Source organism: Microtus pennsylvanicus, chromosome Y (genome assembly GCF_037038515.1).
Source record: "Microtus pennsylvanicus isolate mMicPen1 chromosome Y, mMicPen1.hap1, whole genome shotgun sequence".
Taxonomy (NCBI): Eukaryota; Metazoa; Chordata; class Mammalia; order Rodentia; family Cricetidae; genus Microtus; species Microtus pennsylvanicus.
In genome coordinates, this window is record NC_134602.1 from 21,688,712 (window position 1) to 21,715,630 (window position 26,919).

The window sequence follows — 26,919 nt, forward strand, 5'->3', positions numbered from 1 at the left end:
CTTAAATACCTAGAGAGGGTCACCCTATGGCCTTCTGAGAACCACTCGAGAGATATCGATCTTGACATCCCCAGAACGACCCCATAAATTGAGATATCATCAGTGTATGTGCATTAACTTGTGTGTGTTTGTGTGTGTGTATTTAAATCACAATAACAAATGGATTGTAACATTGAAGTTTCTTTTCATCTTGAGAAGAATATTTGCTACAGAAACACTCTCACAGTAAGAGTGAGAGTGTAAACTATCTAAGAAAGGAGAAATAACTGGAGGAATCCCCCAGGAGTTAGGCTCAGTGTCCCAGGAATTACGCCCAAGGAAAGTCAATGAACTCAGTGATGGAAGATAAAACCCAGCCTAAATAAAACCCTAAATCATTTAGGTGGAACATGACATACTCTTACAACAGTTACAAGAGGTCTAAAATGCCTGGACTGGAACATAAGGGGAACACAATGACGTGGAGCTGAGAGTGCATGGCAAAACTGATTGGATCTGGCAAAAATTATGTAAGCATACCAAGGAAACCACCAGTGGGACAAAACCCTAAGAAATCTGTATGACAACATATCATGTTGAACATAATGAGATTTATAGACAAAGAAAAGATCTTAATTATGTCACTGTCACACAGGTGATGATGAACCAGTTCCATCGTAGAGTGACTCCCTGCTGTGTTTAAGATAACCTGTCAATTCTGTCTAGTCAGTTACAAGGAAATTTGCATTAATTGCACAGATTAACTATCAGCATCATTTACTGCACAATCAAAGGCAAGGCAAAGAAATCATAGACATGTTGTTGAATGCTGATGATGTTATTGGGAGTTTTGATGGGTTTTTTTCTTAAAGGGAAATCATCGGTGACTCTCATGCATGAAGCAGATCCTTTCTCTGTGATGTTTCCTGAATAGCCACTGAGATACAAGCCCATTGAGTTGTGGTCTCTCTCTCTTTTAAAAATCAACTTCTACCTTCAGCTTGATCTCTTGCTTGAGCTTCCCTTCCGGCTACTAGGCTCCTTTTCTGATCCTGCAGAGGGCTTTTGTAAGGGATTGTGATCTCTAAGTTTTTCCCCTTTCAAGAACTAATCATTCTATTAATCAAAATTCTAAACTGCTGTGGGAGTTTGTTTGTGACTTATGCCTTCACATGTGATATAAGCGACCTGTGTGTATAGGGTCTTCTCTCTGTTCATGTGGGGAAGTCATGGCAGCAGGAGTAGATGGCTGCTCATTCTCTGTAAGGAAATCAGTAAACAGTGGGGACCAAGTACAAGGATGTCCTGAAATATTAAGTCTTGTCCTTTCAAGGCCCCAAAGCCTCCAGCTAGGTTCAGGGTCACGACAATCTCCAAAACCCACCGAGCATGAAGTATTCAGAACCAGAAGCCTGTGTGTGCCATATCACATAAATTCATCGTGAGTACACCAATCTGTTTTTTTTTCAATTCTAAATTATTTTGTCCCATCAGAACGATCTATATTACCAATTAACCAAATTTGCTGCATCTTTGGTGTCCTAGAATTGCTTTAAATTGTTGCTGGGACAGTCTTACAAACCTTCCTGTGCTGTTATGAGACCTTAAGGGGACAGCACTTATTTCAGAAATCAAAGGCAGTTGGGTTCAATCCTATGGTTAGCTGTTAGCTAGACACTGGAAGGATGGATTTGACTAAGAAAGGGAGACAGCATACATGGAGGCAGGTAACCTTTCCTTTGCAAAATGACCCATTTTGAGGCCTTACTTCAGGCTCTTCTCTTCTCCTAATCTTGGTTTTTTTATTAGTTTAGGAGAAGAATTAAAACTCCATTTACAGTATCTGTGAACCTGAATGAGTTAAGTATGTGTGACCAACTTTATGTCTGCCTGTCTGTCAACAGGGCCAGAGTTCAGGGGCATCTGATGCATAGCACAGGAATGTCAGCCATCAATCTCTGGTCCACCTAACTCTACAGCATTAGAGTTGTCATGGTTGCTCATCTGATCTTCCTCATATGATCTCCATCCACAGAGATGTCAGAAAAATCCTCCACTGAGAGTACAAGTTCTTTACAAATGAAAGATTATACAACAGAAGACACATGGGAGATTCATATGGGCAAGCTGTTGAAAGGATAAAGTGACAGAAGAAGTTAATTGATTAATTAAAGAATCCGCTTCAGCTGATAGGTTAGAACATAGGTAGGTGGAGTAAACAAAATAGAATGCCGGGAGGAAGAGGTAGTGAGCTCAGAGAAGCCATGCTCCCCTCTCCCCGGCAGATGCCATAGCTCTGCTCTCTGAGTCAGTTGTCGATGCAGCCAGCCACCATGTCAGACATGCTGAATTTTTCCTGGTAAGTGCACCTCGTTATACTACACTGATTATTAGAAATGGGTTAAAATGCTGAATCTAATGGGCCAGCAGTGTTTAAAAGAATACAGTTTTTGTGTATTTATTTCAGGCATAACCTTCATGCGGCCGTGGTGCTGGGGACACAGCCTCGCTGCTCAAATAACTACAGAATGATCTTGCAGCCATGTGGACAACTGAATCCACTGAAAGCCTGAGAAAGCTTGGGAAAGAGTAAAGCATGTTTTCTTGGTAGCAGCGATTTCTCGGTCTGTTCTGCTTGCTAGAAGAAAGCAAGGGCTCTCATCTAAAAGAGGCTTGCTGACTCAGCTTCAGCTGCAAAACCCTGCAGCCCTTAAGAGGTCCTGCCACAAAACATTTAAATGGTGTTGATAAAAGCCAACTGAATGCTTGTATGTTTTTAGCAGTAGCAGGAAAAAAAAAACTGTGTTGTTTTAAAATGCCGGCTTTCTGGGCCATCCTGCCTGGGAAAATTCTGACTGTTTGAGGAAGGAGGGCCAGCTACAGAAAGAGGGCTTGAGTGTTGTCTGTTGCAGCCTCTTTGATGGCAAGGACCTTGAAACACTGTAGACTTGTGGCACTGAATGCGGCTCTGTTCGATACCTCAGCCACAAGGTTGGAATGGCAGAGCTAAGAAATGGGCTACATCTGGCCAGCAAAGCCACGGCTTTAGTCCTACTGAGATTGCTTGGTAAATGAAAGACTCATGTGGTCAGAAAAACACAGAGAGAAATACAGTAAAGAGAGATTCAAAGACAAAGAAAATTTTTAAATGATTTACAGTGTGTTAAAAATATGTGCAGGCTAAAATTTGAAGTTCTTAAAGTTAAAAAAAGGAAGAGAGTTGTTGGGTGTGGTAGTACACACCTGGCAACCCAACACATGGGAGGCAGAGGGAGATTGACCTCTGTACCTTCAGGGTGAGGTAGCACACGCCTTTAATCCCAGTGCCTTGAAGGCAGAGACAAACAGATCTTTGTGAGTTCAATGTGTAGTAGCATACACCCTTAATCCCAATGCCTGAAAGGCAGAGAGAGGCAGATCTCTGAGACTTCAAGGACAGACAGGTATACAGAGTTATTCCAGGTCAAAGATACAGTTAACCTGTCTCAAAAGGCAAAAAATAAAAAGGAAAAGTAAACAAAATAGAGGTTAAATTGAAGCGCACAAAGATGGAAAATTCACAGCGAATTTTGATATTTTATGCTATTATGTTCTTTTTGAATCATTTGAATTTTGAGGCAGTAGCAATAGCTGCTAAAAGATGTTTCTTTATAAAAGCTGCTGAAATAATCCAACATAGATATTTTGAAAATGCCTTGACTTTGAAATTTGGATCTAAGGACATGATGCTTTGGAAAGGAGTTTCTATTTTGTTTTCACAGAGGGTGATAGTCTGTGGATGCCTCTATCCTAATATGGTAGGATGGACCACGCCCTACTTAAAGGTTGCTGTGAACACCTTTAAAAATTTGCTTCGCTCAACTGCCAACTGAGATAAATCAATAATGATGCCATCATTCAGCAGGAAGCATTTTGGAGAGAAAAAACTGCACCCACGTTCCCAAATATGGCTTATAAATGTTCTTTTACATTTAAAGTGGGATGTGATATAGATATGAATATTTGCATTAGTATAGATTTTGCTTTACTGATAGAGATTTTACGTCAATTTTGTTATATGTTTAAGCATTTTTGATCTTAATTAAGGTATTGTGATTGTGTAGTTCATTTAAAAATATAATGTATATAGGTTATTAATGGATAATCATTAATAATAGTCAAGTTTGTAGTCATGTTAGTTAGATTTTCTCGCTACATAGATATATATATATATATTTCAGTTAGATAGGCATTATTCATATCTCTCTAGACTACAAAATATGCTATTTAATGTTTTAGTACCTTAGGGTTTTTCATGACAGTGAGACACTCTACTCTTGGCAGCACATATCTACTTCAGGAAGAAGATGGGCATCAAAGAGGATCCTTATGGAGTTTGATAGCCATTTGGGGAAGAAACTGCTCTTGCCTGGATTGTTGCATAAACTGTACACAGAAAACACTCAGAGAGAGGACTACTGAACTTGCCTAAAGGCGAGATGATCTTTTCGTGTTCCTGATTCAGGAAAGTGTCAGCAAAACATTCTTCAAGACAAGCAGATAGTGACTGCCTTTGAAATTTCCTGTTTCATGGAAATGTCTGCTGGAAACTATGGGCCTGTAGGCTGAGGATGGAAACACCAACGGTACAGAGGAACTTTGGGTGACTGTCCAGGCAGCGAGATGTCTCTGTCATTTCTAGAGTTTGAAAATGGCTTACTTTTTGTTTGCTTAGGTAATACTGTATTATTCTGGAGTCTCTGATGGAGTTGAAGAATAGATAGATAGTTATAGTTTTCCATTGTTATGATAAAAGATAAAATAGATATAAATATTGTAACTGTAATTCTTGCTTGATAACTGTTTTGTTATATGTAATTTTGCTATGTTAAAGTTAAAGATTCCGTTCTTGTTTAAACAGAAATAGGAGTAATGATGGAGTATAGGTCATTGGTTAATTAAATAAAGAAACTGTTTGGCCTGCAAGGTTAGAACATAGGTGGGTGGAATAAACATAAGAGAATGCTGAGAGGAATAGGAATTGAGCTTAGAGATGCCATGCACCTCTGCCATGGGCAGAAATAGTAGCTCTGCACTCTGAGGCAGATGGTGATACAGCCAGCCACCAGGTCAGACATGCTAAATCTTTCCTTCTAAGCGCACCTCGTGCTGCAACATACATTATTAGACATGGGTTAAGAGGCTGAAAATAATGGGGCAGGCAGTGTTGAAATGAATAGTTTTGTGTTGTTATTTCGGAGCATAACCTTACAAGGCGGCCCCATGGGGATGCAGCCCTGCTGCTCAAATTTCTACAATCAAGGGGGAAATGGAAGAAGGGAAGAAAGAAGAGAGAGAGACAAGGAAGAATGGATGAATTCGATCATTCCTTGGAAAAATGAGTGAACCAATGAATGAGGAGACCTAGTAGGAAAAAAAGTGCTGCATTCCCTCAGAGAGTCAGGTCAAATTAAGGATTGACAAGGTTTTCCACTAAGGAGGAGGCTTATTCCATTTTACCTTCTTTGTGCTCCAGGCCCACCCACAAGAGAGATGTTGAGGACAGGGAGAAGAATAGGAGAGTGTGTACCAGAATTCCCTGGTACAATTTCTCACCCAAATTGTAGCCAAATCACCTGACCTGGGACAGCTGATCTACATGCTGGACCCTAACTCCCAGTTTGACAACTCTAACATTTTAACCAAGTTTGTGAAGATGAAGGAACCAAAAATAGCCCAGTTACAGGATGGCAGGTTCCTTACAGGATGGGAGTCAGACATCAGTACCATACTGGTATTTGGCGGTTTGATGGGTGTGTGGGGTCTTTGCCAGACTCCACCTAGAATCATGGATTCCCTACTTTACTGATATTATGGAGTTCGGTGCATTCATCATATGTGTGCAGGTCACACACTAGTGGGCATTATATGTTCATGTTTATCCTGTGTGTGGGTGAGTGTGTTCATGAGTTTTATAGCCCAAGTACTACAGAACATGATCAATGGAAGGGAACACTGTTTTCCACATATGGCAGGGCAATTATTTAAATGAACTGACAAGGGTTGGATGGCATGGATAAGACCTATGAGAGTTCAAGGCATACCGAATCCAGGCATGACAAAGTAGGTGGCAGACAGAATTCTGGCAAAACTAAGTAGGTAGCTTGATGTCCAACTTACTGGAGAAGAGCAACTGAGCGGAGACACTTTTCACTAAGCAACATGCTCTAGTGGAGATCAAACATCCTTTGACTTACAGCCAGTACGAATTAAACCATTCATCAAATGAAACCTAATTTACTCTGATTTTGAGTATACATTTGTGTCCCTTCCTGATTAATCTACTCTTTATCCTCTTAAGTCCCAATACCTCACGCTGATATCGGTCACATCTTTCCATTTGACATGGTTTTCCCTCAAGCTTCATACCGCCCCGAGATCATACAACTTTTTGTCCCCTCTCCACTGCTTCCTTGACAGCCATCTTGTCCTTTACCACACCACGCATCCCCAGTCCTTTACTCTCCAAGGGGAAAAGACCATAAATCCTGCTTTGTTTTGAGGTATGTATTTCTGTAATGCCCCATCCACCAAACACAATCGATCATTGACCAAATAACACAACATGTTAACAAATTTTTATTCTTTGAGAAAGAATAATCCATTGGAAAAGATACCAGCATTCATAGAAGACCTGAGGTATCTCTGAAAAAAACACATTCCCAAAGAGAGCATTAAGTCTGCCCCTCAAAATTTGAGAATTTCACTTTAACAGATCTTCACCAAATCATAGACATAGATATGGAAGTCATTATCAAACTTGATGAAATACACAGAAGGTTTGTTGGGAACTTGGCAAATAATTTTACCTATCTCTTGGGTTCAATTTTTTTTGTTGTCCTGCACTCTTTTGCCCTCCAAGGAATCCCTGCCTAATTCCAAAGTCACCTCTACTGGAGGACATTCAGGCGTGATGTGGAGGTTGCCTTCAATGGAATCATCATGATGGTGGTAAAGGTACAGGACCGGATCATTCTCGTTGACAATGTAGAAACAGGTCGTTATGGTCTGCACCTCATCTGGGACCACGCCACTCCACTCTTCCTTAGAGCCTGGCATGATGTGGAGGTTGCCTTCCAGGTAGTCATCCAGGAGGTGGTAAATGTACAAGACCGGATCTTTCCTGTAGGTAATATAAAACCAGGTCTTCATGATTGGCACCTCTTCTAGGACCATCCCGTTCCAGTCATTCTTAGAGCCATTTGTGCCCATGAATGTATGTTTCACTGCTCTGCCAACTATGGTGTTTGAGAGATGAGTGTCTGTCACCTGAGGAAATGGCACATTATTAGGCAGGATCTTCAGGTTTAAAATCCTTTCATCACTATGAAGCTCCAAGCCATAGACACAATCAATCCCATCATATTTCAACAAATAGAGAGAGGGATATGTTGGCAGTTGATCTAGAATGATGGCTTTCCAATGGGTGACTGGTTCATTGGCTTCCTTCCAGCCATGAGAAATTCTGCGGCCAACAATATTCTCCAGGGCCTCAAAAGGCTTACTAAGTTTTTGCTTCTGGAGCGATGGCCCATTCTTCTTCTGGAGAGGTGGCATGCAACTCATACTGAGAGGCATCTTCATCATGGCGGGAGACTTTCTGAGAAAAGCCACAGCACTCCTGTTCCACTTTCTCTTGGCTCTGTTTCTGTGCTTGGGCTTCATAGCTGCCAATCTCTGCATAGGAAGAACTCTTCAGTTTAAATCAGACACAAAGTGGTTTCCTCCACCATAAGTGCCTGCAAGGATAAGAAGGTGAGCATGTGAGGTCAAGGCTCTTTTTAGGAATAACTTTGGAGCAGGTGAAAAAGGCAGGGCTGAATAGATTTGGATACCTAAATGGAATATGTTCTTAAGAAATTAATAGGAAAATTATCAAACTCTTGTCTACAGCTCAGTATATGTGTATCAGAGACATATTCCTGCTGCAAAATGCAATTGACCTCTACTGAGAAACCTACTTCCTGACTTACTATATCAATGAGAGAGGAAGCTATGCCTATACCTAAAGTGAGAAAGAAATGATGTGGGAGTGTCATAACAATCTGTTGATTTCATTGCCTAAGCAATAAAAAAACTGCTAGGCCCATTGGATAGCCCCACCCTTAGGTGGGTGGAGTAAACAGAACAGAACACTGGGAGGAAGAGGAAGTGAGGTCCGACTCCGCAGCTCTCCTCTCCAGAGCAGACGCAAGAGAGACGCCATGCTACCTGCTCCAGGGAAGACGCACGCTATGAAGCTCCGACCCAGGATGGACCAAGGCTAGAATCTTCCCGGTAAGCGCACCTAGGGGCGCTACACAGATGATTAGAAATGGGCTAAATTAATATGTGAGAATTAGCCAGTAAGGGCTAGAGCTAAGGGCCAAAGCAATGTTTAAATGAATACAGTGTCTGTGTAATTATTTCGGGGCATAAGCTAGCCGAGCCAGGTGGCGGGGGTGTTGGGGATGCAGCCCCGCCGCTGCTCCTTATTACTACAAATGACGCCCAGACGTGTGGCTAACTGAACCCACTGAAAGCCTGAGAAAGCTTGGGAAAGTGTGAAGCATGTTTTCTTGATTATGGCAATTTCTCGGGTCTACTCTGCTTGACAGAGGCAAGCAAGCGCCTCATCTAAGAGAGGCTTCCTGACTCAGCTTTAGCTGCAAAGCCTGCAGCTCATTAAGAGGTCCTGCCACGAAACATTTAAACGGTGTTGACGAAAAGCTGAACACATGCTTTTCGGTTTTCAGCCGTAGCAGGAAAAAAGCTGTGCCGTTTAAAAATGCCGGCTCTCTGGTCCATCCTGCCAGGGCAAACTCTGACTGTTTGAGGCAGGAGGGCCAGCTACCGAGAGAGGACTTGAGTGTTGTCTGTTGTAGCTCGCTGGCTGGCAGGGACCTTGAAATGCTATAAACATGGCTACAGCCAGTACCTCAGCCATGAGGCTGGAAAGCTAAGGAATGGGCTACATCTAGCCGGCAAACCCACGCCTTTAGTCCTACCGAGATTGCTTGGTAAATTAAGGACTCATGTGATCAGAAAAAGAGAGATATACAGTAAAGAGAGATTCAAAGACAAAGAAAAATTTTAAATGATTTACAGTGTTAAAATATATGCAGACTAAAAGTTAAAATTCTTAAAGTAAACCTCTGTGACTTCAAGGTGTGATAGCACACTCCTTTAATCCCAGTGCCTAAAAGGCAGAGACAAACAGATCTCTGTGAGTTCAAGGTGTAGTAGTGTACGCCTTTAATCCCAATGCCTGGGAGGCAGAGACAGGCGGATCTCCGAGAGTTCAAAGACAGCCTGGTCTACAGATATACGCTCAAAAAGCAAAGAGTTAACTTAGGACTGTCACAGCTTAGCTTCTTAAGCGCCTAGTGATTTAAAGTCGCAAATCAAAAGTGCTCCTGGATGGTAAAAAATTGCAGATTCACAATAGGACAGATTCAGACCACTAAATGAGTCACACTGTTGGATGAATGTACGTAGGCTTGGGAAAGAGAAGAAAAAGAATATAGAGAATAAAGTTAATGGTTTTAAAAAAAAGGTAAAGTCTTTAGAGTACAGATAGTTAAGAGATTAAAAGAAATAAAGAAATATAAGCCGCGTAAAGATGAAAAATTCACAGAGAGTCTGGATTCTTTGTATTATTGTGTTTTCTTTAAAATTTTTGAATGTGAAGGAGCTAAGTACAGAGAGACATTTCATTATATGGGCTGCCAATTGGAACCAGTACGTATATCATGAGGGTATGATTTCAGAATTTGGATCTAAGGATATGATACTTTGGAAAAGAGATTCTTCTTTTGTTTTCACAGAGGATGAGACTCTATGGATTTCTTCTGTTCCGATTTGGTATGATGGACCACGTCCTCCTGAAGGGTTGCTGTGAACATCTTCAGAAAATTGCTTTGCTCAACTGCCAACTGAGATGAAACTAGCACACAGGTTAGACCATGAAAGACCTAATTAACGACGCCCCCATTCAGCAGGAAGCAGTTTGGAGAGAAAAAACTGCGCCCATGTTCCCAAATATGGTTTATAAATGTTCTTTTACATTTAAAGGGGGATATGATATAGACATGAATAATTTGCATTAGTATAGATTTTGCTTTATTGATAGAGATTTACGGTCAATTTTGTTATATGTATAAATGTTTCTGATGTAACTTTTACTTGATAACTGTTTTGTTATATGTAATTTTGCTATGTTAAAGTTAAAGCCTTCCTTTTTTTGTTTAAACAGAAAAAGGGGAAGTGATGTGGGAGTGTCATAACAATCTGTTGATTTCATTGGCTAAGCAATAAAGAAACTGCTAGGCCCATTGGATAGGCCCACCCTTAGGTGGGTGGAGTAAACAGAACAGAACACTGGGAGGAAGAGGAAGTGAGGTCAGACTCCGCAGCTCTCCTCTCCAGAGCAGACGCAAGAGAGACGCCATGCTACCTGCTCCAGGGAAGACGCACGCTATGAAGCTCCGACCCAGGATGGACTTAGGCTAGAATCTTCCCGGTAAGCGCACCTAGGGGCGCTACACAGATGATTAGAAATGGGCTAAATTAATATGTGAGAATTAGCCAGTAAGGGCTAGAGCTAAGGGCCAAAGCAATGTTTAAATGAATACAGTGTCTGTGTAATTATTTCGGGGCATAAGCTAGCCGAGCCAGGCGGCTGGGGTGTTGGGGATGCAGCCCCGCCGCTGCTCCTTATTACTACAAAGAAATATCTGAACAGATGGCAAAGAATTCAAAGAACAGCCACTCCTCTCTTTACCACTCAAGCTACTGGTTAGTTGGCTGATCTATAACCACCTGCCCAAGGTCATGGCACTCCAGTCCACTGGCTCTCTCTATTGTGTCTCCTGATCCAGATCCAGGATGATTACATACAGATATTCTGTATCTTCATTAGAGAAGTGAGTACTGTGAGTCAAACTGCCAAAAGAAAGAAACATTAATCTGTGCAACAGCACCTATTAGAAATAATTATCTTTTAAAACACATATGGACAAAGAGGATCTTTGCCATTTAAGTGGACTGAGGAATTGGACATTTTTAGCAAAGATAGAGTGGGGAGAATACCCGACATTAACCGTCCCCCAGCTATCAAATATAGGAGCTGTTAACGACATAAATTTTAGACCCAGAGCAGATTTGAAAGAAACCTTTCTTTGACTACAGAGGTCCTAGTTGCTTCCTAAACATATTTACCAAAAGAAAATATCTTGGCTCTCTAGATTCCAACTTCTGGAAATTCGGTTGAACAGTTGTGGAGCCCAAGAGCTGAACTGACCTCCTCAGCCAGCGTGAAGATAGTAAGCCCACCTTCACAGAAGACTAGTGCTTCATGTGGAACAGAGTTGCCACCCCCAACCAAAGCTTTGTGACATCATCAAGGCTCTACTTATGTCATAAAACTCCTCATAGCCAGGTTTCTTCCCTACTAACCCCCAGAAATATCCAGCATACAGGTCCTAAAATGCTGCTCATACAGCCCCATGAAGACCCAAAATAAAAACCCCAATCTTCTTCCCAATTACTTGAGTCATATTTTCCAAGTAACTCAACCCCTTTATGTGTTTTTTTTTTTCTGTAAAATAATTTTTGGTCTGAATCAACAACTCACATGAATGTTTTTTTTTCCTAGCTCCAATGTCCTCATTGGTTATTTTCTATTGATTTTTCTATTACTTATTACTTCATAATAATAATTATCAAACTTTCCACTTCTCTTCCTCCTCCCACATTCTTCTTGCTCCTCAAATAAACCTCTCCACTCAAACACCAGTCCAGATAGAGGGCAGGGTACTTTGTGCTGTGGGAAGTCCAAGCCCACCCTTCATCCATCCAGATTTAGCAAGGTATGCATCCACAAAAAATATGATCACAAAAAGCCAGTGTATGATATGCAGACAATTGCAAGTGCCATTATCTTTGGCTTCTCCGTCTGCCCCAATTGTCAGCCACATTCAGAGCTTCCAGTTTGATCCCATGTTCTTTCATTCCCAGGTCACTGGATTAGTTGAAATCCCCTTAGTTCAGGCACAGTGTCTCATAGTGTGGACCAAGCCCTTGTATTACTGACATCCTTGCTCTTTTTCTCCATCCGTCTGCTCTTCCACTGGAGCTTGGAAGCTCCATCTAGGTTTCTGATTTTGACCCTGACTTGATCTCCATCATTTGCCAAACAAAAGTTCCATGGTGGTTTTCAAGATAGTCAGTCATCAGTCTGACTATGGGACAAGGCACACATAGTTCCTAGGGACATGTCACAGTGTGGTCAACTTCTCCTCCCTGCTTAAGTACCTAGAGAGGGTCACCGTATGGCCTTCTAAGAACCACTCGAGAGATATCGATCTTGACATCCCCAGAATGGCCTCATAAATTGAGATATCATCAGTGTATGTGCATTAACTTGTGTGTGTTTGTGTGTGTGTATTTACATCACAATAACAAATGGATTGTAATATTGAAGTTTCTTCTCATCTTGAGAAGAATATTTGCTACAGAAAGACTCTCACAGTAATAGTGAGAGTGTAAACTATCTAAGAAAGGAGAAATAACTGGAGGTTCCCCCAGGAGTTAGGCTCAGTGTCCCAGGAATTACGCCCAAGGAAAGTCAATGAACTCAGTGATGGAAGATAAAACCCAGCCTAAATAAAACGCTAAATCATTTAGGTGGAACATGAGATACTCTTACAACAGTTACAAGAGGTCTAAAATGCCTGGACTGGAACATAAGGGGAACACAATGACGTGGAGCTGAGAGTGCATGGCAAAACTGATTGGATCTGGCAAAAATTATGTAAGCATACCAAGGAAACCACCAGTGGGACAAAACCCTATGAAATCTGTATGACAACATATCATGTTGAACATAATGAGATTTATAGACAAAGGAAAGATCTTAATTATGTCACTGTCACACAGGTAATGATGAACCAGTTCCATCGTAGAGTGACTCCCTGCTGTGTTTAAGATAACCTGTCTATTCTGTCTAGTCGGTTACAAGGAAATTTGCATTAATTGCACAGATTAACTATCAGCATCATTTACTGCACAATCAAAGGCAAGGCAAAGAAATCATAGATATGTTGTTGAATGCTGATGATGTTATTGGGAGTTTTGATGGGTTTTTTTCTTAAAGGGAAATCATCGGTGACTCTCATGCATGAAGAAGATCCTTTCTCTGTGATGTTTCCTGAATAGCCACTGAGATACCAGCCCATTGAGTTGTGGTCTCTCTCTCTTTTACAAAGCAACTTCTACCTTCAGCTTGATCTCTTGCTTGAGCTTCCCTTCCGGCTACTAGACTCCTTTTCTGATCCTGCAGAGGGCTTTTGTAAGGGATTGTGATCTCTAAGTTTTCCCCTCTCAAGAACTAATCATTCTATTAATCACAATTCTAAACTGCTGTGGGAGTTTGTTTGTGACTTATGCCTTCACATGTGATACAAGCGACCTGTGTGTATAGGGTCTTCTCTCTGTTCATGTGGGGAAGGCATGGCAGCAGGAGTAGATGGCTGCTCATTCTCTGTAAGGAAATCAGTAAACAGTGGGGACCAAGTACAAGGATGTCCTGAAATATTAAGTCTTGTCCTTTCAAGGCCCCAAAGCCTCCAGCTAGGTTCAGGGTCACGACAATCTCCAAAACCCACCGAGCATGAAGTATTCAGAACCAGAAGCCTGTGTGTGCCATATCACATAAATTCATCGTGAGTACACCAATCTGTTTTTTTTTTTTTAATTCTAAATTATTTTGTCCCATCAGAACGATCTATATTACCAATTAACCAAATTTGCTGCATCTTTGGTGTCCTAGAATTGCTTTAAATTGTTGCTGGGACAGTCTTACAAACCTTCCTGTGCTGTTATGAGACCTTAAGGGGACAGCACTTATTTCAGAAATCAAAGGCAGTTGGGTTCAATCCTATGGTTAGCTGTTACCTAGACACTGGAAGGATGGATTTGACTAAGAAAGGGAGACAGCATACATGGAGGCAGGTAACCTTTCCTTTGCAAAATGACCCATTTTGAGGCCTTACTTCAGGCTCTTCTCTTCTCCTAATCTTGGTTTCTTTATTAGTTTAGGAGAAGAATTAAAACTCCATTTACAGTATCTGTGAACCCGAATGAGTTAAGTATGTGTGACCAAATGGATGTCTGCCTGTCTGTCAACAGGGCCAGAGTTCAGGGGCATCTGATGCATAGCACAGGAATGTCAGCCATCAATCTCTGGTCCACCTAACTCTACAGCATTAGAGTTGTCATGGTTGCTCATCTGAGCTTCCTCATATGATCTCCATCCACAGAGATGTCAGAAAAATCCTCCCCTGAGAGTGCAAGTTCTTTACAAATGAAAGATTATACAACAGAAGACACATGGGAGATTTATATGGGCAAGCTGTTGAAAGGATAAAGTGACAGAAGAAGTTTATTGATTAATTAATGTAAGAATCCGCTTCAGCTAATAGGTTAGAACATAGGTAGGTGGAGTAAACAAAATAGAATGCCGGGAGGAAGAGGTAGTGAGCTCAGAGAAGCCATGCTCCCCTCTCCCCGGCAGATGCCATAGCTCTGCTCTCTGAGGCAGATGTCGATGCAGCCAGCCACCATGTCAGACATGCTGAATTTTTCCTGGTAAGTGCAACTCGTTATACTACACTGATTATTAGAAATGGGTTAAAATGCTGAATCTAATGGGCCAGCAGTGTTTAAAAGAATACAGTTTTTGTGTATTTATTTCAGGCATAACCTTCATGCGGCCGTGGTGCTGGGGACACAGCCTGGCTGCTCAAATAACTACAGAATGGCTTGCAGCCTTGTGGACAACTGAATCCACTGAAAGCCTGAGAAAGCTTGGGAAAGAGTAAAGCATGTTTTCTTGGTAGCAGCGATTTCTCGGTCTGCTCTGCTTGCTAGAAGAAAGCAAGGGCTCTCATCTAAAAGAGGCTTGCTGACTCAGCTTCAGCTGCAAAACCCTGCAGCCCTTAAGAGGTCCTGCCACAAAACATTTAAATGGTGTTGATAAAAGCCAACTGAATGCTTGTATGTTTTCAGCAGTAGCAGGGAAAAAAACTGTGTTGTTTTAAAATGCCGGCTTTCTGGGCCATCCTGCCTGGGCCAACTCTGACTGTTTGAGGAAGGAGGGCCAGCTACAGAAAGAGGGCTTGAGTGTTGTCTGTTGCAGCCTCTTTGATGGCAAGGACCTTGAAACACTGTAGACTTGTGTCACTGAATGCGGCTCTGTTCGGTACCTCAGCCACAAGGTTGGAATGACAGAAAGCTAAGGAATGGGCTACATCTGGCCAGCAAAGCCACGGCTTTAATCCTACTGAGATTTCTTGGTAAATGAAAGACTCATGTGGTCAGAAAAACAGAGAGAGAAATAGAGTAAAGAGAGATTCAAAGACAAAGAAAATTTTTAAATGATTTACAGTGTGTTAAAAATATGTGCAGGCTAAAATTTGAAGTTCTTAAAGTTAAAAAAAGGAAGAGAGTTGTTGGGTGTGATAGTACACACCTGTAAACCCAACACATGGGAGGCAGAGGGAGGTTGACCTCTGTACCTTCAAGGTGAGGTAGCACACGCCTTTAATCCCAGTGCCTTGAAGGCAGAGACAAACAGATCTTTGTGAGTTCAATGTGTAGTAGCATACACCTTTAATCCCAATGCCTGAAAGGCAGAGAGAGGCAGATCTCTGAGACTTCAAGGACAGACAGGTATACAGAGTTATTCCAGGTCAAAGATACAGAGAACCTGTCTCAAAAGCCAAAAAATAAAAAGGAAATAATAAACAAAATAGAGGTTAAATTGAAGTGCACAAAGATGGAAAATTCACAGCGAATTTTGATATTGTATGCTATTATGCTCTTTTTGAATCATTTGAATTTTGAGGCAGTAGCAATAGCTGCTAAAAGATGTTTCTTTATAAAAGCTGCTGAAATAATCCAACATAGATATTTTGAAAATGCCTTGACTTTGAAATTTGGATCTAAGGACATGATGCTTTGGAAAGGAGTTTCTATTTTGTTTTCACAGAGGGTGATAGTCTGTGGATGCCTCTATCCTAATATGGTAGGATGGACCATGCCCTACTTAAAGGTTACTCTGAACAACTTTAAAAAATTGCTTCACTCAACTGCCAACTGAGATAAATCAATAATGATGCCACCATTCAGCAGGAAGCATTTTGGAGAGAAAAAACTGCACCCACGTTCCCAAATATGGCTTATAAACGTTCTTTTACATTTAAAGTGGGATGTGATATAGATATGAATATTTGCATTAGTATAGATTTTGCTTTACTGATAGAGATTTTAGGTCAATTGTGTTATATATATATGCATTTTTCATCTTAATTAAGGTATTGTGATTGTGTAGTTCATTTAAAAATATAATGTATATAGGTTATTAATGGATAATCATTAATAATAGTCAAGTTTGTAGTCATGTTAGTTAGATTTTCTAGCTACATAGATATATATATTTCAGTTAGATAGGAATTATTCATATCTCTCTAGATTACAGAATAGGGTATTTAATGTTTTAGTACCTTAGGGTTTTTCATGACAGTGAGACACTCTACTCTTGGCAGCACATATCTACTTCAGGAAGAAGATGGGCATCAAAGAGGATCCTTATGGAGTTTGATAGCCATTTGGGGAAGAAACTGCTCTTGCCTGGATTGTTGCATAAACTGTACACAGAAAACACTCAGAGAGAGGACTACTGAACTTGCCTAAAGGCGAGATGATCTTTTCGTGTTCCTGATTCAGGAAAGTGTCAGCAAAACATTCTTCAAGACAAGCAGAGAGTGACTGCCTTTAAAATTTCCTGCTTCATGGAAATGTCTGCTGGAAACTATGGGCCTGTAGGCTGAGGATGGTAACACCAACAATACAGAGGAACTTTGGGTGACTGTCCAGGCAGCGAGATGTCTCTGTCATTTCTAGAGTTTGAAAATGGCTTACTTTTTGTTTGCTTAGGTAATACTTTATTATTCTGGAGTCTCTGTTGGAGTTGAAGAATAGATAGATAGTTATAGTTTTCCATTGTTATGATAAAAGATAAAATAGATGTAAATATTGTAACTGTAATTCTTGCTTGATAACTGTTTTGTTATATGTAATTTTGCTATGTTAAAGTTAAAGATTCCGTTCTTGTTTAAACAGAAATAGGAGTAATGATGGAGTATATGTCATTGGTTAATTAAATAAAGAAACTGTTTGGCCTGAAAGGTTAGAACATAGGTGGGTGGAATAAACATAAGAGAATGCTGGGAGGAATAGGAATTGAGCTTAGAGATGCCATGCACCTCTGCCATGGGCAGAAATGGTAGCTCTGCACTCTGAGGCAGATGGCGATACAGCCAGCCACCAGGTGAGACATGCTAAATCTTTCCTTCTAAGCGCACCTCGTGCTGCAACATACATTATTAGACATGGGTTAAGAGGCTGAAAATAATGGGGCAAGCAGTGTTTAAATGAATAGTTTTGTGTTGTTATTTCAGAGCATAACCTTACAAGGCGGCCCCATGGGGATGCAGCCATGCTGCTCAAATTTCTACAATCAAGGGGGAAATGGAAGAAGGGAAGAAAGAAGAGAGAGAGACAAGGAAGAATGGATGAATTCAATGATTCCTTGGAAAAATGAGTGAACCAATGAATGAGGAGACCTAGTAGGAAAAAATGTGCTGCATTCCCTCAGAGAGTCAGGTCAAATTAAGGATTGACAAGGTTTTCCACTAAGGAGGAGGCTTATTCCATTTTACCTTCTTTGTTCTCCAGGCCCACCCACAAGAGTGATGATGAGGACAGGGAGAAGAAGAGGAAAGGGTGTACCAGAATTCCCTGGTACAATTTCTCACCCAAATTGTAGCCAAATCACCTGACCTGGGACAGCTGATCTACATGCTGGACCCTAACTCCCAGTTTGACAACTCTAACATTTTAACCAAGTTTGTGAAGATGAAGGAACCAAAAATATCCCAGTTACAGGATGGCAGGTTCCTTACAGGATGGGAGTCAGACATCAGTACCATACTGGTATTTGGCGGTTTGATGGGTGTGTGGGGTCTTTGCCAGACTCCACCTAGCATCATGGATTCCCTACTTTACTGATATTATGGAGTTCGGTGCATTCATCATATGTGTGCAGGTCACACACTAGTGGGCATCATATGTACATGTTTATCCTGTGTGTGGGTGAGTGTGTTCATGAGTTTTGTAGCCCAAGTACTACAGAACATGATCAATGAAAGGGAACACTGTTTTCCAGATATGGCAGGGCAATTATTTAAATGAACTGACAAGGGTTGGATGGCATGGATAAGACCTATGAGAGTTCAAGGCAGACCGAATCCAGGCATGACAAAGTAGGTGGCAGACAGAATTCTGGCAAAACTAAGTAGGTAGCTTGATGTCCAACTTACTGGAGAAGAGCAACTGAGCGGAGACACTTTTCACTAAGCAACATGCTCTAGTGGAGATCAAACATCCTTTGACTTACAGCCAGTACGAATTAAACCATTCATCAAATGAAACCTAATTTTCTCTGATTTTGAGTAGACATTTGTGTCCCTTCCTGATTAATCTACTCTTTATCCTCTTAAGTCCCAATACCTCACGCTGATCTCGGTCACATCTTTCCATTTGACATGGTTTTCCCTCAAGCTTCATACCGCCCCGAGATCATACAAATTTTTGTCCCTTCTCCACTGCTTCCTTGACATCCATCTTGTCCTTTACCACACCACGCATCCCCAGTCCTTTACTCTCCAAGGGGAAAAGACCATAAATCCTGCTTTGTTTGGAGGCATGTATTTCTGTGATGCCCCATCCACCAAACACAATCCATCATTGACCAAATAACACAACATGTTAACAAATTTTTATTCTTTGAGAAAGCATAATCCATTGGAAAAGATACCAGGATTCATAGAAGACCTGAGGTATCTCTGAAAAAACACATTCCCAAAAAGAGAATTAAGTCTGCCCCTCAAAATTTGAGAATTTCACTTTAACAGATCTTCACCAAATCATAGACATAGATATGGAAGTCATTATCAAACTTGATGAAATACACAGAATATTTGTTGGGAACTTGGCAAATAATTTTACCTATCTCTTGGGTTCCATCTTTTTTGTTGTACTGCACTCTTTTGCCCTCCAAGGAATCCCTGCCTAATTCCAAAGTCACCTCTACTGAAGGACATTCAGGCGTGATGTGGAGGTTGCCTTCAATGGAATCATCATGATGGTGGTAAAGGTACAGGACCGGTTCATTCTCGTTGACAATGTAGAAACAGGTCGTTATGGTCTGCACCTCATCTGGGACCACGCCACTCCACTCTTCCTTAGAGCCTGGCATGATGTGGAGGTTGCCTTCCAGGTAGTCATCCAGGAGGTGGTAAATGTACAAGACCGGATCTTTCTTGTAGGTAATATAAAACCAGGTCTTCATGATTGGTACCTCTTCAAGGACCATCCCGTTCCAGTCATTCTTAGAGCCATTTGTGCCCATGAATGTATGTTTCACTGCTCTGCCAACTATGGTGTTTGAGAGATGAGTGTCTGTCACCTGAGGAAATGGCACATTATTAGGCAGGATCTTCAGGTTTAAAATCCTTTCATCACTATGAAGCTCCAAGCCATAGACACAATCAATCCCATCATATTTCAACAAATAGAGAGAGGGATATGTTGGCAGTTGATCTAGAATGATGGCTTTCCAATGGGTGACTGGTTCATTGGCTTCCTTCCAGCCATGAGAAATTCTGCGGCCAACAATATTCTCCAGGGCCTCAAAAGGCTTACTAAGTTTTTGCTTCTGGAGCGATGGCCCATTCTTCTTCTGGAGATGTGGCATGCAACTCAAACTAAGAGGCATCTTCATCATGGCGGGAGACTTTCTGAGATAGGCCACAGCACTCCTGTTCCACTGTCTCTTGGCTCTGTTTCTGTGCTTGGGCTTCATAGCTGCCAATCTCTGCATAGGAAGAACTCTTCAGTTTAAATCAGACACAAAGTGGTTTCCTCCACCATAAGTGCCTGCAAGGATAAGAAGGTGAGCATGTGAGGTCAAGGCTCTTTTTAGGAATAACTTTGGAGCAGGTGAAAAAGGCAGGGCTGAATAGATTTGGATACCTAAATGGAATATGTTCTTAAGAAATTAATAGGAAAATTATCAAACTCTTGTCTACAGCTCAGTATATGTGTATCAGAGACATATTCCTGCTGCAAAATGCAATTGACCTCTACTGAGAAACCTACTTCCTGACTTACTATATCAATGAGAGAGGAAGCTATGCCTATACCTAAAGTGAGAAAGAAATATTTGAACAGATGGCAAACAATTCAAAGAGCAGCCACTCCTCTCCTTACCACTCAAGCTACTGGTTAGTTGGCTGATCTATAACCACCTGCCCAAGGTTATGGCACCCAAGTCCACTGGCTCTCTCTATTGTGTCTCCTGATCCAGATCCAGGTTGATTACATAAAGATATTCTGTATCTTCATTAGAGAAGTGAGTACTGTGAGTCAAACTGCCAAAAGAAAGAAACATTAATCTGTGCAACAGCACCTATTAGAAATAATTATCTTTTAAAACACATATGGACAAAGAGGATCTTTGCCATTTAAGTGGACTGAGGAATTGGACATTTTTAGCAAAGATAGAGTGGGGAGAATACCCGACATTAACCGTCCCCCAGCTATCAATATAGGAGCTGTTAACGACATAAATTTTGGACCAAGAGCAGATTTGAAAGAAACCTTTCTTTGACTACAGAGGTCCTAGTTGCTTCCTAAACATATTTACCAAAAGAAAATATCTTGGCTCTCTAGATTCCAACTTCTGGAAATTCGGTTGAACAGTTGTGGAGCCCAAGAGCTGAACTGACCTCCTCAGCCAGCGTGAAGATAGTAAGCCCACCTTCACAGAAGACTAGTGCTTCATGTGGAACAGAGTTGCCACCCCCAACCAAAGCTTTGTGACATCATCAAGGCTCTACTTATGTCATAAAACTCCTCATAGCCAGGTTTCTTCCCTACTAACCCCCAGAAATATCCAGCATACAGGTCCTAAAATGCTGCTCATACAGCCCCAGGAAGACCCAAAATAAAAACTCCAGTCTTCTTCCCAATTACTTGAGTCATATTTTCCAAGTAACTCAACCCCTTTATGTGTTATTTTTTTCTGTAAAATAATTTTTGGTCTGAGTCAACAACTCACATGAATGTATTTTTTCCTAGCTCCAATGTCCTCATTGGTTATTTTCTATTGATTTTTCCATTACTTCATAATAATAATTATCAAACTTTCCACTTCTCTTCCTCCTCCCACATTCTTCTTGCTCCGCAAATAAACCTCTCCACTCAAACACCAGTCCAAATAGAGGGCAGGGTACTTTGAGCTGTGGGAAGTCCAAGCCCACCCTTCATCCATCCAGATTTAGCAAGGTATGCATCCACAAAAAATATGATCACAAAAAGCCAGTGTATGATATGCAGACAATTGCAAGTGCCATTATCTTTGGCTTCTCCGTCTGCCCCAATTGTCAGCCACATTCAGAGCTTCCAGTTTGATCCCATGTTCTTTCAATCCCAGGTCACTGGATTAGTTGAAATCCCCTTAGTTCAGGCACAGTGTCTCATAGTGTGGACCAAGCCCTTATATTCCTGACATCCTTGCTCTTTTTCTCCATCCATCTGCTCTTCCACTGGAGCTTGGAAGCTCCATCTAGGTTTCTGATTTTGACCCTGACTTGATCTCCATCATTTGCCAAACAAAAGTTCCATGGTGGTTTTCAAGATAGTCAGTCATCAGTCTGACTATGGGACAAGGCACACATAGTTCCAAGGGACATGTTACAGTGCGGTCAACTTCTCCTCCCTGCTTAAGTACCTAGAGAGGGTCACCCTATGTCCTGAGAACCACTCGAGAGATATCGATCTTGACATCCCCAGAATGGCCCCATTAATTGAGATATCATCAGTGTAAGTGCATTAACTTGTGTGTGTTTGTGTGTGTGTATTTAAATCACAATAACAAATGGATTGTAATATTGAAGTTTCTTCTCATCTTGAGAAGAATATTTGCTACAGAAACACTCTCACAGTCATAGTGAGAGTGTAAACTATCTAAGAAAGGAGAAATAACTGGAGGAATCCCCCAGGAGTTAGGCTCAGTGTCCCAGGAATTACACCCAAGGAAAGTCAATGAACTCAGTGAAGGAAGATAAAACCCAGCCTAAATAAAACCCTAAATCATTTAGGTGGAACATGAGATACTCTTACAACAGTTACAAGAGGTCTAAAATGCCTGGACTGGAACATAAGGGGAACACAATGACGTGGAGCTGAGAGTGCATGGCAAAACTGATTGGATCTGGCAAAAATTATGTAAGCATACCAAGGAAACCACCAGTGGGACAAAACCCTAAGAAATCTGTATGACAACATATCATGTTGAACATAATGAGATTTATAGACAAAGGAAAGATCTTAATTATGTCACTGTCACACAGGTGATGATGAACCAGTTCCATCGTAGAGTGACTCCTGCTGTGTTTGAGATAACCTGTCAATTCTGTCTAGTCAGTTACAAGGAAATTTGCATTAATTGCACAGATTAACTATCATCATCATTTACTGAAATATCAAAGGCAAGGCAAAGAAATCATAGACATGTTGTTGAATGCTGATGATGTTATTGGGAGTTTTGATGGGTTTTTTTCTTAAAGGGAAATCATCGGTGACTCTCATGCATGAAGCAGATCCTTTCTCTGTGATGTTACCTGATAGCCACTGAGATACCAGCCCATTGAGTTGTGGTCTCTCTCTCTTTTAAAAAGCAACTTCTACCTTCAGCTTGATCTCTTGCTTGAGCTTCCCTTCCGGCTACTAGGTTCCTTTTCTGATCCTGGAGAGGGCTTTTGTCAGGGATTGTGATCTCTAAGTTTTTCCCCTTTCAAGAACTTATCATTCTATTAATCACAATTCAAAACTACTGTGGGAGTTTGTTTGTGACTTATGCCTTCACATGTGATACAAGCAACCTGTGTGTATAGGGTCTTCTCTCTGTTCATGTGGGGAAGGCATGGCAGCAGGAGTAGATGGCTGCTCATTCTCTGTAAGGAAATCAGTAAACAGTGGGGACCAAGTACAAGGATGTCCTGAAATATTAAGTCTTGTCCTTTCAAGGCCCCAAAGCCTCCAGCTAGGTTCAGGGTCACGACAATCTCCAAAACCCACCGAGCATGAAGTATTCAGAACCAGAAGCCTGTGTGTGCCATATCACATAAATTCATCGTGAGTAAACCAATCTGTTTTTTTTTTTTTAATTCTAAATTATTTTGTCCCATCAGAATGGTCTCTATTACCAATTAACCAAATTTGCTGCATCTTTGGTGTCCTAGAATTGCTTTAAATTGTTGCTGGGACAGTCTTACAAACCTTCCTGTGCTGTTATGAGACCTTAAGGGGACAGCACTTATTTCAGAAATCAAAGGCAGTTGGGTTCAATCCTATGGTTAGCTGTTAGCTAGACACTGGAAGGATGGATTTGACTAAGAAAGGGAGACAACATACATGGAGGCAGGTAACCTTTCCTTTGCAAAATGACCCATTTTGAGGCCTTACTTCAGGCTCTTCTCTTCTCCTAATCTTGGTTTTTTTATTAGTTTAGGAGAAGAATTAAAACTCCATTTACAGTATCTGTGAACCTGAATGAGTTAAGTATGTGTGACCAACTTGATGTCTGCCTGTCTGTCAACAGGGCCAGAGTTCAGGGGCATCTGATGCATAGCAAAGGAATGTCAGCCATCAATCTCTGGTCCACCTAACTCTACAGCATTAGAGTTGTCATGGTTGCTCATGTGATCTTCCTCATATGATCTCCATCCACAGAGATGTCAGAAAAATCCTCCCCTGAGAGTGCCAGTTCTTTACAAATGAAAGATTATACAACAGAAGACACATGGGAGATTTATATGGGCAAGCTGTTGAAAGGATAAAGTGACAGAAGAAGTTTATTGCTTAATTAAAGAAAGAATCCGCATCAGCTGATAGGTTAGAACATAGGTAGGTGGAGTAAACAAAATAGAATGCCGGGAGGAAGAGGTAGTGAGCTCAGAGAAGCCATGCTCCCCTCTCCCCGGCAGATGCCATAGCTCTGCTCTCAGAGGCAGATGTCGATGCAGCCAGCCACCATGTCAGACATGCTGAATTTTTCCTGGTAAGTGCACCTCTGTATACTACACTGATTATTAGAAATGGGTTAAAATGCTGAATCCAATGGGCCAGCAGTGTTTAAAAGAATACAGTTTTTGTGTATTTATTTCAGGCATAACCTTCATGCGGCCGTGGTGCTGGGGACACAGCCTCACTGCCCAACTTACTACAGAATGATCTTGCAGCCTTGTGGACAACTGAATCCACTGAAAGCCTAGAAAGCTTGGGAAAGACTAAAGCATGTTTTCTTGGTAGCAGCGATTTCTCGGTCTGCTCTGCTTGCTAGAAGAAAGCAAGGGCTCTCATCTAAAAGAGGCTTGCTGACTCAGCTTCAGCTGCAAAACCCTGCAGCCCTTAAGAGGTCCTGCCACAAAACATTTAAATGGTGTTGATAAAAGCCAACTGAATGCTTGTATGTTTTCAGCAGTAGCAGGAAAAAAGACTGTGTTGTTTTAAAATGCCGGGTTTTTGGGCCATCCTGCTTGGGCAAACTCTGACTGTTTGAGGAAGGAGGGCCAGCTACAGAAAGAGGGCTTGAGTGTTGTCTGTTGCAGCCTCTTTGATGGCAAGGACCTTGAAACACTGTAGACTTGTGGCACTGAATGCGGCTCTGTTCGGTACCTCAGCCACAAGGTTGGAATGGCAGAAAGCTAAGAAATGGGCTACATCTGGCCAGCAAAGCCACGGCTTTAGTCCTACTGAGATTGCTTGGTAAATGAAAGACTCATGTGGTCAGAAAAACAGAGAGACAAATAGAGTAAAGAGAGATTCAAAGACAAAGAAAATTTTTAAATGATTTACAGTGTGTTAAAAATATGTGCAGGCTAAAATTTGAAGTTCTTAAAGTTAAAAAAAGGAAGAGAGTTGTTGGGTGTGGTAGTACACACCTGTAAACCCAACACATGGGAGGCAGAGGGAGATTGACCTTTGTAACTTCAAGGTGAGGTAGCACACACCTTTAATCCCAGTGCCTTGAAGGCAGAGACAAACAGATCTTTGTGAGTTCAATGTGTAGTAGCATACACCATTAATCCCAATGCCTGAAAGGCAGAGAGAGGCAGATCTCTGAGACTTCAAGGACAGACAGGTATACAGAGTTATTCCAGGTCAAAGATACAGAGAACCTGTCTCAAAAGGCAAAAAATAAAAAGGAAAAATAAACAAAATAGAGGTTAAATTGAAGCGCACAAAGATGGAAAATTCACAGCGAATTTTGATATTGTATGCTATTATGCTCTTTTTGAATCATTTGAATTTTGAGGCAGTAGCAATAGCTGCTAAAAGATGTTTCTTTATAAAAGCTGCTGAAATAATCCAACATAGATATTTTGAAAATGCCTTGACTTTGAAATTTGGATCTAAGGACATGATGCTTTGGAAAGGAGTTTCTATTTTGTTTTCACGGAGGGTGATAGTCTGTGGATGCCTCTATCCTAATATGGTAGGATGGACCATGCCCTATTTAAAGGTTGTTGTGAACACCTTTAAAAAATTGCTTCACTCAACTGCCAACTGAGATAAACCAATAATGATGCCACCATTCAGCAGGAAGCATTTTGGAGAGAAAAAACTGCACCCACGTTCCCAAATATGGCTTATAAACGTTCTTTTACATTTAAAGTGGGATGTGATATAGACATGAATATTTGCATTAGTATAGATTTTGCTTTACTGATAGAGATTTTAGGTCAATTTTGTTATATGTATATGCATTTTTGATCTTAATTAAGGTATTGTGATTGTGTAGTTCATTTAAAAATATAATGTATATAGGTTATTAATGGATAATCATTAATAATAGTCAAGTTTGTAGTCATGTTAGTTAGATTTTCTAGCTACATAGATATATATATTTCAGTCAGATAGGCATTATTCATATCTCTCTAGACTACAAAATAGGCTAATTAATGTTTTAGTACCTTAGGGTTTTTCATGACAGTGAGATACTCTACTCTTGGCAGCACATATCTACTTCAGGAAGAAGATGGGCATCACAGAGGATCCTTATGGAGTTTGATAGCCATTTGGGGAAGAAACTGCTCTTGCCTGGATTGTTGCATAAACTGTACACAGAAATCACTCAGAGAGAGGACTACTGAACTTGCCTAAAATTGAGATGATCTTTTCGTGTTCCTGATTCAGGAAACGGTCAGCAAAACATTCTTCCAGACAAGCAGATAGTGACTGCCTTTGAAATTTCCTGCTTCATGGAAATGTCTGCTGGAAACTATGGGCCTGTAGGCTGAGGATGGAAACACCAACGGTACAGAGGAACTTTGGGTGACTGTCCAGGCAGCGAGATGTCTCTGTCATTTCTAGAGTTTGAAAATGGCTTACTTTTTGTTTGCTTAGGTAATACTGTATTATTCTGGAGTCTCTGATGGAGTTGAAGAATGGATAGATAGTTATAGTTTTCCATTGTTATGATAAAACATGAAATAGATATAAATATTGTAACTGTAATTCTTGCTTGATAACTGTTTTGTTATATGTAATTTGCTATGTTAAAGTTAAAGATTCCGTTCTTGTTTAAACAGAAATAGGAGTAATGATGGAGTATAGGTCATTGGTTAATTAAATAAAGAAACTGTTTGGCCTGAAAGGTTAGAACATAGGTGGGTGGAATAAACATAAGAGAATGCTGGGAGGAATAGGAATTGAGCTTAGAGATGCCATGCA